The sequence below is a fragment of the Taeniopygia guttata genome, chromosome 25, assembly GCF_048771995.1.
Source record: "Taeniopygia guttata chromosome 25, bTaeGut7.mat, whole genome shotgun sequence".
NCBI lineage: Eukaryota > Metazoa > Chordata > Aves > Passeriformes > Estrildidae > Taeniopygia > Taeniopygia guttata.
The window spans coordinates 5,574,509-5,586,666 of record NC_133050.1 but is presented as its reverse complement, the minus strand read 5'-3'; the positions used below and the strand labels follow the sequence as shown (position 1 = coordinate 5,586,666).

The following is a 12,158-nucleotide window of genomic DNA, read 5'->3' as shown; positions in this document are numbered from 1 at the left end:
CAAATAACAATTAGAAGGAGAGGAAAAAAAAAAAAACAACCGACGGGGAAGAAGCGCGAGAGCGGGAGGGACCCACCTGAGCGGGGCGCGGACCGGCCGCTGCCGGGGCTGCGGCGGAGCCGGCGGGGAGCGACCATGGCCGGGCCCGGCCCAGCGTCAGGGGCGGCGGCGGCGGCGCGGGCGGCCAATGGCCGCGGCGGGGGGGAGCGAGCGGGGCCGGGGCCCGGGGTGGGACCGGGGCCTGGGGGCTGAGCCTGGGGGAACCGGGGCCTAGCGGGGCCGGGCCGGTGTGGGACCGGGGCCGAGGGGCTGAGCCTGGGGGAACCGGGGCCTAGCGGGGCCGCGCCGGGGCCGAGCCGGGCCCGGCGGTGCGCTGAGCCGGGCAGGGGCAGTGGTGGCCGGCGGCGGGGACTGCTGGGCCCGGAGCTGCCCTCCGCCACCCTCAGCGGCTGGCCCGGCCCCGCTCGGGTTCCCCAGCCTGGGCTGGAGGGTCCGGCCCGGCCGTGGTGGGTTCTGCCTCAGCTTCCGTGAGGGGTTGGGCTCAGGACAGCGGGTCAGCGGGGGCCGGGTGTCCCTGAAGCCACATAGGTGACATCAGGGGGGTCCAGGTGTCCCTGAAGCCACACAGGTGACATCAGGGGTGTCCAGCTGTCCCTGAAGCCACACAGGTGACATCATAGGGGACCAGGTGTCCCTAAAGCCACACAGGTGACATCAGGGGGGTCCAGGTGTCCCTGAAGCTACGCAGGTGACATCAGGGGGGTCCAGGTGTCCCTGAAGCCACGCAGGTGACATCAGGGGGGTCCAGGTGTCCCTGAAGCCACACAGGTGACATCAGGGGGGTCCAGGTGTCCCTGAAGCCACACAGGTGACATCAGGGGGGTCCAGGTGTCCCTAAAGCCACACAGGTGACATCAGGGGGGTCCGGGCGTCCCTAAAGCCACACAGGTGACATCACGGGGGTCCAGGTGTCCCTGAAGCCACACAGGTGACATCAGGGGAGTCCAGGCGTCCCTGAAGCCACACAGGTGACATCAGGGGGTCCAGGTGTCCCTGAAGCCACACAGGTGACATCGGGGGGTCCAGACGTCCCTGAAGCCACACAGGTGACATCAGGGAGGTCCAGGCATCCCTGAAGCCACACAGGTGACATCAGGGGGGTCCAGGTGTCCCTGGAGCCACACAGGTGACATCAGGGAGGTAGCAGGGCCACAGCATCCAGACCCTGCGCCAAGCCCTCCCAGCTCCTAAAGGTCACAGACCTCTGGATGGGCCTCATGGATTCTCCTGTCCACTCCCACCTAAAGTAGCTGCCACCCAGATAAATCGCTCTGTGCTACCTGCAAGAAACCCAACAGGTCAAACAGAGACTCCCCTCTCTGTGGCAGGACAGTCTGGGGCTGTGGATTTGGGCAGGAATCTGGCTTTTAGGGGGTTGGGTAACTAGTTCTGTTCCTGTCTCACCACCATGTCCAGTGCTGCTTATCCACAGCCTCAGAGCAGTGTCGGTGGTGGATGCAAACACCCTTGGGGCTGGGGGGATGCAGACCACCCACCTACACCCGAGGTCTGCGCTGGTGGGAGCTGCTGATTCCACTGGATGAGTTCTCCCAGCACTGGGAATGCTGGAGCAGTGCCATATGGCAGGGCTGGGGGTCAGTGTGGGGCACAGGCTGTCCTTTCCCAGGGATGGATGTGGCATGGCAAGCCTGGGCAGGCTCCCACGTGCCACACAAAGCAGTAAAAATAAAAATCAGGCTGGTGTAGGACTGCTGCTGGCAGAAAAAGACTGGTGCCAGGGGTCAGAGCCTCCACGGTAAATGTTTCGCGGGTAGCAGAATGCAGCCCATCTTCCATACTGGTGACACGGGGCCAGCACGAGGCTGGTGCAACTCCAGTGCTCCATAAAAATACTGAGTGATGGCTCTGTCATGTACAAAGCCACTGTCCCAGCTCAAGGGGGGCTACGGGGCAGTGACAGGGATGTCCCAGCCCTGTTGGGTCACATTCAGCTGGAGCGCTGAGTAGATGAGTGCTCCCAGTGTCACTGGAGCACAAAACCAGCCCAGGGGAGCTGCCAGGCATGGGGGCAGAGTTGTGTTTTCACCCAGATGATGCCCACAGCCATCAATGCAGCAGCACATGGTCCCTGTGTACTGGCCTCCACGACACAGGGCACTGCACAAGCCCAGAACACCCAATTTCCTCCCCAAAGGGTGACCTGGGATGGGCTGGGCTGTGCTCCCGTCATGGCCAGCTCTGCCCCAGCCCCTTCCCAGGCCAGGAGGGCAGGGAGAATTCCCCAATGCCAGTGACTCAGCTGAGGGGGTTGTTTTGCAACACACTGGGTGTGGGAGGCTCCTGGTGTGTGGAAAGTAGGTGGCAAATTATCCAAATGATCCAAGGTGTGTGGTGAGCTCAGGGCCTGGGGAGGCTGGTGGGCACGGAGCAGCCCTGGGGGGGATGGACCTGCGCCCTGAGCTGGGGTGAGGGATCCCACTCAGGGCTTTCAGCGGGTGCTGGAGGCCGGGATGGTGACTCTGGATCAGCTTCCCCTGGCTCTGGTGCCCGTGAGCCTTCCTCACGCTGATCTGGGACAAAGAAAGCAAAGGCACAAGGGCGAGGGGCAATGATGGTCTCAGCAGAGAGGCCGGATCTGACCAAGCATCGCTGGTGGCATGGCCACCCCTCTGACTCAGTGACACAGTTTCCTGCTGGCTCCTTCCTCCATCCCAATATGTATTTCTAGTGGACTTTTCAGTGTGTTTGGCTTTTTGGGGCTGTTTGTTGTCAGTTAGTTATTTTATTATATTTATTGTTAGAAATAAGGCTATTTTTAGGATGCTGTTGGTTTAGATAGAGATGGGATTAGTCATCTCACCAAGAGCTGTTTGCAGTCTCTCCTCAAGGATTCTCTGGGGTTTGTTTTCCAATCAACTGAGCTCATGTATCCAAAGATATAAAAAATAAAAATAGTCAGAATAACATGCAACAGCCGCGCTCTGGTGCTGCTCTCTGAGTTACAGGATGAAAACGAGGGAAGGATCCAACCCAGGATATTTATGAGACAAAGACGAGAACATTACTATGAACCTCAAAGTATTTTGGAAAGTCAGTTTGAACTGCCTTTTTTTTTTCCTTTTTTTTTTTTTTTTTTGTCTCTTGGGAACCAAATGCTGAGTAACTCCCTTCCCACACCAGGCTGCTGCTTTGTACAGCTGGTGCGCAGCCTCTTGACAGTGGAAACTGCTTTCCCTTGCCCTATGCCAGCAGGAAGGAGGCAGGACTCCTGGGTCCTCCAAGATATGCAGCCACCTACACCCTCAGGCTGCTAAAAAAAAAAAAAAAAAGGCACCCAAAATCCTAAAGTGGGAAAGACATTTGTCCCTCTCCTGAACAGAGCTCAGGGAGGGGAGCGGGGTGAGGGCTGGGGGTAAAGCCAAGAGCCCAAGAGCAGTCTCGTACTGCAGAGCAGCATCTCCAGCCTCCTTGCCACGACTTTTTGTCTCTCTGCCAGTGTTCCTCCTTCTGAACCGAGTGGGAGCAGAGTTCCATGTGAGTTTTGGGGAGACCAGTTTAGCTCCTAAAGACAGGTTGGATGCAGGGAGGAATCACAGTTCATGGCTCATCTCATCCCTCCTTGGCGTGGAAGAGCTGCTCCAGCTTGTCCCTGGCACTGCCGGTGCCCTTGGTATGAGCTGAAAGCTCTGAAAGCTCTGAAAGCTCTGAAAGCTCTGAAAGCTCTGAAAGAGCTTTGGAAGCCCTGCAAGAGGGAGGGGGATGGGGGTCCTGCCATGCCACATCGGCTGGACCCTGGCCCGGGGTGGGGGTGATGCCCTCGGGATGGGGAGAGGAGCAGAGCCGGGCACGGAGAGGCGTTCAGGGGGTCATTCCCACTCCCCAGCCGGGGGACAACCCCGGTGACCACCGGGGTCTGTGCCAGCCGCGTTCCTGGGCCACCCGTGACCTCCTGCCTGTGCTGGGCTGACTGACTGGCGGGGACAAGAGTGGCACACGTGTGGTGACAATGCGGGGGGGTGGCAGAGAGGAAGCGTGGCCTTCACGTGGGCAGGGCAGGGCAGGATTATTTGCCCTGGCAGCTGCCCGGGGTGCCAGCACATGCCGGGGCGATGTGGCCGGAGCTGGCAGCGATGCTCCCGGGCTGCGAGCGGGGTCCCCCCTGCCCTGGCCATGCACCCCCAGCGGCCCCCACCCCTACAAGCGCTGCCTTCCTCCCTGCCCCCCTTCCTCTCCAAGTCTAAATTCTCCCACAGCGTCCATTGACGTCCTGCCTGCGTCACCGTCTCCAGCACAACCAGACAGCACGTGGGAGAGAGAGGCAGGTTAAAGCGGCAGGGCCCTGCGAGGGCTCCAGCTGCGCCCCCCCAGCCGCGGGGCCACCGGGGAGGGGCAGCCCCGGACCCTCCGCCCGAACGGGACCCGGCTCCGGTGCCGCCGGGGAGGGGCAGCCCCGGACCCTCCGCCCGAACGGGACCCGCTCCCGGTGCCACCGGGGAGGGGCAGCCCCGGACCCTCCGCCCGAACGGGACCCGCTCCCGGTGCCACCGGGGAGGGGCAGCCCCGGACCCTCCGCCCGAACGGGACCCGCTCCCGGTGCCGCCGGGGAGGGGCAGCCCCGGACCCTCCGCCCGAACGGGACCCGCTCCCGGTGCCGCCGGGGAGGGGCAGCCCCCGACCCCCCGCCCTAACGGGACCCGCTCCCGGTGCTGCCGCCGGCAGCTGTTTCCTGGCTCGCCCCGCCGGGGAAAATGAGGCTTTTTCTCGCCTGCCGCAAGGCTTGCACTGGACCGTGAGCATTCTGCTTCCAGGTCCATGCCTGCGTCCTCCAGACCCATCCCAAAAGCTCTGTTGGCCAGGGAACAGCTTTTGCATTCGCCCTGCGAGCTCCCCGAGCCCGCTCCCAAGCCCGAGCCAGACTCGCATGTTTTTTCCCGGCTGCCGGGCCCCCAGCCAGTCCTTGTGCCTTCACATCTGGGCTTTGCCTCTGCCCGAATTACGGTGCAGCTCAGCTGGCTCCTGGGGGCTGGAACAGGGTTTGCACGCAGGGGAAGTGCCAGAGCTCTGCCAGGGCGTGGGATGCAGCGAGTGTTGCAAGGGCTCAGGTGCGGGGTACAGTGACTTTTACGAGGGCTCAGGTACCTTCCCCGAACCCACTCATGGTTTCTGCTCCGGGATATTGCAGGACATCCCCTCGGCCGTGAGTGTCGGAGCGGGTGGAGGACACCCCACAGCACAGCCCTGCTTCCTCACTGTGTCCACGCTGCAACACGGGGGGCTATTTTTGTCCCTTTCCTTCTATTTATTGTGCCAGAGCCGTGTGCACTTGGGGAAGGCTGTGCTGTTTGCTTTGTGATCGCTTCCTTCCCGCCCATAACCTTTTGCCTTCAAACGGGATTCGCCCTGATCCTGGACCCAAGGCTGGGAAGCCTGGGCATTGTGCCATGGGCACTGGCACCGCCAGGCTCTTGGGGGACAGAGATTCCTGGCTCTGACCCTGGGTTTGATGCAAAGCTGAGAACAAACACGCTGCCCTTCAGCTGCCCATGGAGCAGCCCTGAATCTCCTCCCCTGGAGCATCCCCAGCCTCCAGCAGCGCCGGCACTGCCACGCTCACAGCCGGGCTGCGGAATGCTCAGCTCAGACAGATGGGTGAGTGGGAGCCATCGTGGTGAGCCCTCAAACAGAGGGGGGAAAATTAAAATAACTCCTGTTGCAGAAAGCAGCCACCCTAAGTGGGGGTTACCCCTCGCAGGCAACAGGCAGAGCATCCCCAGGGCCAGCAGCACACTCGGTGGGGACAGACCATCCTCATCCTCCCTGACACACCTCAGCACTGAGCCAAGGGGACAGTCCCTGAGCTGGACTACCGTGGCTGCTAGGTTTGGAGAACACCTGATAAATTCAAGGGGGTGGGGGAGGACCCCACTGCTGTTGCCAAGTGTCGGTGTTGCCTTGGCCTGGCCACTGGTCAGGACTGTTTGCCAACAAGCCCAGAACGCTGCTGCCTTCACCCTGCTGCAGGGTGTGGGATCTGCTCAGCAGGGCTGACACGTTGTGGGGTAACCACCCGGGCCAAATCCTGTGGCAAATGTCCAAAAGAGAAGGACTTGGGGCTGTTGGTGAATAAGAAGCTCGATGTGACCTGGCAGTACAAACTGGCAGCCAATACAAGCAGGGCTGTCCCACCTTTGTGGGGCTCATCCCACAGCATGGGCAGTGCCTAAACGGGGGATTCTGCTCCTCTGCTGGGCTCTGGTGAGACCCCGCTTGCAGTGCTGCCTCCAGCTCTGGGGCCTCCAGCACAGGAAGGACATGGAGCTGCTGGAGCGAGTCCAGGGGATGAGATATTAGAAGGAAATTCTTCTCTGTGGACGTTGATGAGGCCCTGGCATGATTACCCAGAGAAGCTGTGGCTGCCCCATCCCTGCAAATGTTCAAGGTCAGCATGGACGGGGCTTGGAGCTACCTGGGCTAGTGGAAGGTGTCCCTCCCAATGGCAGGGGGTGGAAAAAAAATGAGCTTTAAGATCCCTTCCAACCCAAACAGGCCTGTAATTCTGTGATTCTGCAGGCAGCAAACCCAGTTGGGGTTTAGCTCGGCCCAAGCCGGCGGCAGCTTTGCTGGTCTGTGTTGGAGCTTTCCAGCTGGGACAGCAGCAGCTCCTGGGGCAGAAGAGGCACAGCAGAACCCCCATCCCTGCTGCTGGGGGTTTATCAGCTAGGTAAGTGTCTTTCAGCACCCTGGAGGCTTAAACCCAGGAATGTGCTTATCAGCTAATGGAGACTGGGCACACTTTGGAGCACTTGCAATTTTAAATTGACTTGATCCCTCCTTTTTCTCCCCAGCATAAAACTGCAGCCCCGTTCTGGTGCAGGCAGCCAGCGGGTAAGTGCTGCAGAAGCTCCCCAAGCAAGTGCATCTCCTCCGTGTGTAGGAGTAGCTGCTGACTGGGAGCAGCCCCATTTCCAAGAACTCCCCAAAGTTACAAGCCTTCACATCTTGCTGAATCAGTGCAAGATCCAGAGCAGCTCAGGGAAACAAAGATCCAGGTCTCTGCAGCTGTGAATCAGTGCTGAACACGAGTGTCTCCATCCCCTCCTCCTGGAGATGCTGTCTGTGATTCCTGCACGCACGCCTGGCCCTAATGAAAGTCCCCGGTGCATCCCCATCACCCAGCCAGTTCAACCTGCACAAACTGAGCCCATCACACACAAAAAGCCTCTCCTGGGTGAGCTCCTTATCGCCCCTGAGTCAAGGCAGCCCCGCTGCCCACCGCGGTTCTGACCCATCCTTGGCACAGAAGGGAGGTGCCCGGGCAAGGAGGCTGGAGCCCTCCTGGCCATGCCCTGAGGTGCCCTGGGGAGCCCTGGGGTGCCCTGGGGTGCCCTGGGGAGCCCTGGGGTGCCCTGGGGTGCCCTGGGGTGCCTGACCCTCCCTCCGTCAGGCTGTGGCCAGCCTGGCCTCGCTGCTGCTCACTTGATCCCGTCCCTCCCCGCCTAATCCTCACTCCCCTCCCGCTATCCTCTGCTCCACTTTAATGCGAAGTTGGCCGGCAGCCACTCGGCTCCGAGGACGAGGACGCCTTTTTTCCTGGTTATGCAACGCACGGCTGAGCTGTTTGCCTTTCTCCGTGAGGAGTTTTGGGAGGCTGGGCTGGCTACCCTGTCCGGGCAATGGGCAGGTCCTGGGATGCCCCAAACAGGGATCGAGAAGCTGCAGGCTTGTTCCTCCCCCTCTCTCTGCCCCAGGGGCTGTTGTCTGTTCCTAATGCATCCCACTTCTCCTCTTCCCAGGTATCCCCCAGGGTTCAGCCCTGCTCCCTTTCTACATGGCCTCTCCATGCTGCAAGAAGAGCTTTCTTCAAACTCACAGTGTGCCCAGCACAGCATCCCAGGGAACCCTGCAACCAAATCCCAGTGATTCCGGCAGCTGCATCCCAGTGAATGCTGCCACCAAATCCCAGTGAATCCTGCCACCAAATCCCAGTGAACCCTGCCACCAAATCCTAGTGAATCCTGCAGCTGCACCCCAGGGAACCCTGCCAGAGCATCCCAGTGAACCCTGGCACACCATCCTGGCTATCCCTGGCACACCATCCTGGCTATCCCTGGCACACCATCCAGTTGCCCCTGCCAGCTCCCAGCTGGGATCATCACCCACCCTGAGTGTGGCAGTGCCATTTCACTCTGTGGCAGTGCCATTTCATTCTGTGGCAGTCCCATTTCAGCCACCCTGAGTGTGGCAGTGCCATTTCACACTGTGGCAGTGCCATTTCACCCACCCTGAGTGTGGCAGTGCCATTTCACCCACCCTGAGTGTGGCAGTGCCATTTCACACTGTGGCAGTCCCATTTCACCCACCCTGAGTGTGGCAGTGCCATTTCACCCACCCTGAGTGTGGCAGTCCCATTTCACCCACCCTGAGTGTGGCAGTGCCATTTCACACTGTGGTGCCAGGGTACTGCTGGCACTGAGTCTCATTTTGATTCTCCACGCGACTCAGAGCACTGTGAGCCCCCTCCAAGCACCACGAGGCACAGCCCTGAATTCCAGCCCCCCCAGGGCCACGTTCCCCCAGTCCAGGGCTGCCTTTGCCTCGAGCCAAGGCTCCAGCAGCCCCTTCCAAGCCATGGGTTTATCTGCTCCAGCACAGCCCCACTTCAGCGCTGGGAGCTTTGGAGATAAGCAGGAGCTCAGGAGAGTGCAGATTTAAGGCTCCAGCTGCCACTTCCTCACTGCCACTCACAGCAGCATGTGCTGGGAGGCCAGCTGTGCCACCAGCTTATTTTGGGGTAGAGCTCAGGTGCCCGCTGCCAGGGCCCAGGGTGGGCAAGATGCTTCCAGCTGAGGCTGCCGTGCCCTTCCAAAACCCACCATGGCATAAAAAGCTGCCCAAGAGCCTCTTCTGGGGAATAAGACATCCCCAAAGCTGGCTGCTTTGGAGAAGGCATCCCAGCAGCTGCCAGCAGACCCTGGCACCAGCAGCCTCCCTGCCCCCGTCAGGAGCCCGCTGAGCTTGGGTGGGAAGTTTGGGACACCCTGCTCTCCCCATTCAATTATTCTGCCACGTAGGATAGATATTGGTGCTATTTTTAGGCCTGGCTTGTTGAATTATTGAGAAAGGTTTTGAAGGATCTGTTGAAGGCAAGGAAACAAGGCCCCGGAGCGCTGACTGGATTTCCCTTCCTGAGGCACGGGGCAGAGAGCAGGGTAGGAGCTGATGCCAGCTGCACCCTGGCACAGGAATCTGCCCAGCAGCTCCAGCCTGCCCGGTGCTGGATGCAGGGGGGGATGCAGGGATGGATGCAGGGATGGATGCAGGGATGGCAGGGATGGATGCAGGGATGGATGCAGGGATGGCAGGGATGGATGCAGGGATGGCAGGGATGGATGCAGGGATGGATGCAGGGAGGGATGCAGGGATGGATGCAGGGATGGATGTAAGGATGGCAGGGATGGATGCAGGGATGGATGCAGGGGTGGATGCAGGGATGGATGCAGGGATGGATGCAGGGATGGATGCAGGGATGGATGTAAGGATGGCAGGGATGGATGCAGGGATGGATGCAGGGGTGGATGCAGGGATGGATGCAGGGATGGATGCAGGGATGGATGCAGGGGTGGATGCAGGGATGGAGGCAGGGATGGATGCAGGGATGGATGCAGGGATGGATGCAGGGATGGATGCAGGGAGGGATGCAGGGATGGATGCAGGGATGGATGTAAGGATGGCAGGGATGGATGCAGGGATGGATGCAGGGGTGGATGCAGGGATGGATGCAGGGATGGATGCAGGGATGGATGCAGGGGTGGATGCAGGGATGGATGCAGGGATGGCAGGGATGGATGCAGGGATGGATGCAGGGATGGATGCAGGGGGGGATGCAGGGGGGGATGCAGGGATGGATGCAGGGGTGGGTGCAGGGATGGATGCAGGGATGGATGCAGGGGTGGGTGCAGGGATGGATGCAGGGATGAATGCAGGGATGGATGCAGGGATGGATGCAGGGATGGAGGCAGGGATGGAGGCAGGGATGGATGCAGGGATGGATGCAGGGGTGGATGCAGGGATGGATGCAGGGATGGATGCAGGGGTGGATGCAGGGGTGGATGCAGGGATGGCAGGGATGGATGCAGGGATGGATGCAGGGGTGGATGCAGGGATGGATGCAGGGATGGATGCAGGGATGGCAGGGATGGATGCAGGGATGGATGCAGGGATGGATGCAGGGATGGCAGGGATGAATGCAGGGATGGATGCAGGGAGGGATGCAGGGATGGCAGGGATGGATGCAGGGATGGCAGGGATGGATGCAGGAATGGCAGGGGTGGATGCAGGGATGGATGCAGGGGTGGATGCAGGGATGGATGCAGGGATGGAGACAGGGATGGATGCAGGGATGGATGCAGGGATGGAGGCAGGGATGGATGCAGGGATGGATGCAGGGATGGCAGGGATGGATGCAGGGGTGGATGCAGGGATGGATGCAGGGATGGCAGGGATGGATGCAGGGATGGATGCAGGGATGGAGGCAGGGATGGATGCAGGGATGGATGCAGGGGTGGATGCAGGGTTGGGTGCAGGGATGGATGCAGGGCCAGATGCCAGGATGAAGGCAGGGCTGGAGGCAGCAGGTCTGGGTTTGGAACTGCTGGGTCACCGTGAGGAGAGTGGCTCTGGAGCTGAAACGAGAGACAAGCCCCGTTCCCAAACCAACACTTGTCTGGCACAAGGGGCTGTGTCAGAGCTGGGAAATGCTGGGTTCCAGCTAACAAAAACCAGTGCAATCCCAGCAACGGCTTCCATTAGGAACAAATGTGGCCCAGAACTCACCATTTTTATTTTTAACTGAACGGACACTTTTCTTGCTGAAAAATGACCTTATTCTCAGCTTGCCAAGCAGAATTGCAATGGCAGGATTTTTTTTTTTTTTTAAACCGGTTCCTTTCGTGTTTCCACTTACAAAAAGCCAGAGAATGGCCTTTATTTGAGATTAAAGGGGTTTGGTCAACTTGAAATCCGCTGAGATTTCAGCAAAATGGTACATAATGAAGCAAGAGCCAAATCCTCAACTGGTGTCCTTTGCCCTGGCTTCAGCAGCTTCAGCTTTCCAATACCTCTTTGTACCTGTCAGCAACCTGGCCCAGGACTTCAAGGGAAACATTGATTTACCTCAGCTGCCAGGCTTAGCCAGCTGGGATTAGCTTCCTCCAGCTGAGGATATCCCGGGTATCTGTGATCTGTCCAGGTTTCCTAAGGAATATATGTGTGTATAGTCATGTATTTGATCTGCTCATCCTCCCCCCCTCAATCCTATTAGGTACAAAGGTAAAGATATTCATTTTAATAGTGCAGATACAGAGGAGCTACATGTTGCACGAAAATAATTATCCTCCAGGACAGACCCTGTGCTGACCCAGGGATAACTCTGACTGCATCCCTGACATCAGCCCCACCACAGCAGGAGTGGCCCAACAGAAGCATCACTGCTTCAAACCCCCCAAAGCCACCTCTGCCACAGCCCCCACCTGCATCTGTCCCCGGGGGTGGTCCCCGAGTGATGCCACACTGCCAGGATGCTCCAAGGGCTGCCCTGAAGGAATTCCTGCACTCAAAGGTGGTGGGATGAAGGCAGGTCTGGGGTGGGGACCTCATGGCAGAGCCAGGCTGCTCTGGCAGCACAGGCAAGGGGGGCACGTTGTCAGCCCCTGCTCCTTAACACCCTGACAAGCTTATAACTATTTCATTTGTTACACTGCGAACCTTTTTAAATTAATGAGCAGAAGGTTGTCACGGTTGCTGTGGCGACGACACGTTGCTGGGGCAACGGCAGCGATGCAGAGCCTGCGAGTGGAACCAGGGGTCAGGCTGCGATGGAGCTGGGGTGTGGGGGGCTGTGGGGGGCTGTGGGGGGCTGTGGGGGGCTGTGGGAAGAGGCAGCCGGCCCCAGCTCCCACCAGCCCACGGCCCCACGCTGCTCCCAGCCCCCAGAGCAGCCCTGACAGGAGGGAAAGCCAACACTGCTCCCCAAAACAGGGAGCAGCAGTGCCTCTGCCCCTCGGTGTGGCACTGCCCAGGGATGGGATGTGCTCCGTGCCAGCCTGGCTCGCTCACAGAACACTCTGGGACAGCCCACG

The 12,158-nt window shown here is 59.7% G+C and overlaps 1 protein-coding gene across 5 annotated transcripts in view; it reads right to left on the bottom strand.

Annotated features, from left to right (window-relative positions):
* MEF2D (myocyte enhancer factor 2D) overlaps positions 1-230 on the bottom strand; it is an 81,123-nt gene extending 80,893 nt beyond the window's left edge. For 2 of the 5 annotated variants that reach the window (XM_030291510.4, XM_030291524.4), the window contains exon 1: positions 77-230. The gene's annotated coding sequence lies outside the window, so the exon portion shown is untranslated. The remainder of the gene's footprint in view (positions 1-76) is intronic. The other 3 variants (XM_030291520.4, XM_072918627.1, XM_072918625.1) reach the window with 3 other exon arrangements.
* Between the last annotated feature and the right edge of the window lie 11,928 nt (positions 231-12,158).